The sequence below is a fragment of the Aplysia californica genome, unplaced genomic scaffold (assembly GCF_000002075.1).
Source record: "Aplysia californica isolate F4 #8 unplaced genomic scaffold, AplCal3.0 scaffold01405, whole genome shotgun sequence".
NCBI lineage: Eukaryota > Metazoa > Mollusca > Gastropoda > Aplysiida > Aplysiidae > Aplysia > Aplysia californica.
Window position 1 is genome coordinate 18,178 of NW_004798675.1, and position 3,833 is coordinate 22,010.

The following is a 3,833-nucleotide window of genomic DNA, read 5'->3' on the forward strand; positions in this document are numbered from 1 at the left end:
ATGTCATGCTCATACTGTGCGGAACAACATAGGGGGAACTGCTGCTTTTTCTTTCCTCTTCCACACTATCGTCATTTCCCCTCTACTTCTTTCGTATGTTTGTCAGTCTCTTGTGAACTGCTATTTCCGGGGTGTCTTGATAGTCGAAGAAGACTTTGTGCTGTTTGGGATAGACAGGTGAGCAGTGTAAGCCTGATTCCCCTTTTGAACTTCTCTGTTGACAACCATCCCTTGGCGTTAACATGACCTTTTGCCGTTGCGAGCGCCGTAAAACCGACACGAATGTCCCACAGGTCAGAGTCCCAAATTTGCCTAATCAGTCTTGGTATATCATTATATGTGGTGTGATTTGAAAAAGTCAGTTCATTGTGAAATTTTCAATTTAAAAAAAAAAATCTTTTTAAAGGATATCCATTTCTCAACAATTTGCTTTTTATTTCATTAAAAAAATATGGCTCCACTCCCAATGTATGCCTGTTTGAAGTAAGTTGGGTTCGGAGAATCAGTTTTGAGAAAAAGCCATTCAAAGTTGGAAGAAGTTCTCACTGCAAATATACCCCAAGCAAGAACTCAGCAGGTGTCAGTGGTCATTTAACTTGAAGTACAATCATTCATTTTAGAGTAATTTGCACTTTGTCTGAATAATATTTACCGAATTTTAAGAAAGATTTAATATTTTTTCCAAACACACGCATTCTTTCAGGCAGTCGTAAAAACAGAAAACACACACATTTGCATCATTAATTCGTTCTTTATTACTTCAATTCAAATTAGACAAAGTCATGGTGCATATGTGTATTTGAATAAAGATGATATTGCAAAAATCATGACTTAAACCACTTTTTGCTCAATTTGAGTATTTCCGTACCCATCACTTCATGGTGAAAAAGAACATGGCGATTTTTGTTTAATACCATCAACTCTTAAAAGCAGTATTTAATAAATCAATATAAAAAGTAATCCCTGCATTTACATCATAAATATATACTAATGGTTTGGGGGCACACAGCTAATCTAACTAAGTCAATATTTTGATTGGTTTCTGTGCAGGCAACCCTGGTTTGAAGAACAATGCCATTGAATAAGGACATAATTTATTTTCCATTGTGCTGTTGACAGATTTTCATGTATACAGTCATGTCCTCCCAGAGAATGAAGTTAAAATTTGATGCCATCTTCCCAACTGCTCTTAGCGTGCTCCTGTGGAAATCAAACCATATTCAAAGAATATCAAAGAATATCACGTCAACGTTTTGTGCAACGACTCACAGAACCAGGCATTTCATAAAAAAATGAAACAAATATCATCGCTGAAGAAGCAAACAAGTCAGATGCATCAATAAATAGAACAACAATTACACACACATTTAGTTTAGTTCTGGGGAACCCGTTACATTACATTTCAATGGGCATTCTAAATTTGGGTTATCTTAGAAGTGATAAGTTTCTGTGGGTCTCCTCCGAGTCCACAGATAGAAGATAGGCTAAAACAGCACCTGGACATGGGTGGCTGGTGCCTCTATAAATAAATCATTGATGGTCAGATAGAAGATAAAACACTATACACCTTAGTGAAGATGTCATTCATTTATTGTCATGACCTGAGCACGAGCTGTGGGATGAACACCACAATATCATGCTGGACTGTGGAGTAGATGGACCTGGTCCAAATCCCTGACAGGGCATTCTTGAACTGAGTTGTTTTGTAGAGTTTTCAAATCTCTCACCCATTAATTTGGTTTGGTTTTACCTGGTGGAAAATTTTTAAAAATTGGTCTTATCCGAGACGGACATTAAATTCCTTGCTGCTCTCGCGTCTCTTGAATATCAAATAGTGTTGATAGGGGTGTTAAACCCATACATCTACTTGACCTAACATAAGCTATACTTCAAGGCTATTGTAAAGTAGGTCCAGATTTTCGCATGGTACATGTATCACTAAAGCACTCTGCAAATGGTAAACATGATGGCTCAAGGGCCATTTTACCTCGAAAATCATCCAAAACAAAATCCCAGATTTCATTCGATGCCATATATCGTCTGATTGAGTCAGGAGCTGTGGTAGTCAATTTGTTCAGGCATTTCATTGTCTGGTTGAGTCAGGACCTGTGGTAGTCAATTTGTTCAGGCATTTCATTAGCATCAAACGATTCTTCAACACATGCTGATCAATAAAATTAGTCAAATAATTTTTTTGATGTTTGCATGTGTGCGTGCTTGTGTGCTGTCATATGTACATGCATGTAAATATAGCTTCATTTCATTTAGTCAATTTTGGAATACTGAGCAGGTTATTTTAAAGATCATTTATTATTCCCTCCTCCCTCTAGATCTAGCTCTCATTGGACAAAAAGAGGGTAAACGAGGCAGAGGCAGCTTTCTTGGAACCTACTTGGGAAAACATTAACAGGTGGGTGACAGGGAAAAACAAGGATAATATAAGATTTTTGAGTGTTTTGAACGGAGTAAAAAGTGAATGACGAACCATGGTTGTCTGTTTGGGATTTTAAAATATTCTTTAGGTAAGTGTTTTACGGTGCTCGCAACTGCATAAGGTCATAAAGTGAGCACACGGGACACACTAAACATTTTCAGTTCCTAGGAAATTTTGAATTTTGCCCAGGTGGCGGCCAAAGCCTACTCTTATCGATTTTGGACCACCAAGGGATCTTTAAACACTTTAATGTGCGCAACTTGCACTCGCGATCTCCGAGATTTTTCGCTAATGATTGAGAAGGCTAGGCGTAGATCTTTTTCATTTAAAATAAACACATTTTTGTGTGGATTTTTAATGAAAAACATCGATTAAAGGCATATAGAGGGTAAATTTTCCGTTTCCAAGGACTCTCAGGCTATGAGAGTTACCAAACTTTGGCGGCCATTTTCTCGCTAATTTGACCTCCGAAACCAGGCGACCCTCAATCGCTTTTAATTTATTATCTCCACTTCTATTCAACGCGGATATTTTTTCACCAAAAGGAAGGCAAATAAACAGGCTTTAAGATGATACATATGTATTAATATCCCCGTATGCCCAAAAATTGACGAGCGTCTGATTCCACCACGTCGTAACACAAATGTCTTCTTTGTACTCTGTGGAATGTCTTTTTTTTTAACTAAGAGGCCAGTTTTCTCAAGTTGTATGTAATAGTAATACACAGTACACCAATGAGTTCCAAATTGTAAACATACGACTATAAATTCAATAAAAATTGCTTGTATACTTTTCATATCCCCCCGAGGTTTGGTATTTTTTTTTAAAGCGCAGAAAAACCTGGGATTTGTTTGCGGGAGGTTGGTAAGTGGTCTGGAGTGGTTCTTTCTTTCTTTCTTTTTTATCAACTCTCTATTGTCCTTATTTCTCCTCCTTTTCATTGAAATCTTTGCAGGTCATTTTCTGGTCTCTGGTGAAATGGTATGGGTTTAACGCCCCTACCAACACTATTAGGTTATTTAAGGGGCGGGACCTCCTAGTTTAACGCCCGTCTCCGCTGGGACCGAGCCAAGTGGGAAGTTCGTATGTAAAGTGCCTTTCCCAAGGACACAACGTCGGACCGAGCTGAGGCTCGAACCCCCGGACCCGCAATCTCACGATTACGAGTCCAGTAGCCTAACCACTAGGCCACCGACGCCACTTCTGATCTCTCTATATTATTATACAACTAGTCTTTGGCTCTTTTATTATACGTGAGGCAGCGTGGTGGAATCAGGCTCTCGTCACTTTTTGGGCTTCCACCTCATCTTTGTTATTCTTTCCTGTTAAGTTGAACTTGGAGAGAGAGTGTGAGTGAGAGAGAGAGAGAGAGAGAGAGAGAGAGAGAGAGAGAGAGAGA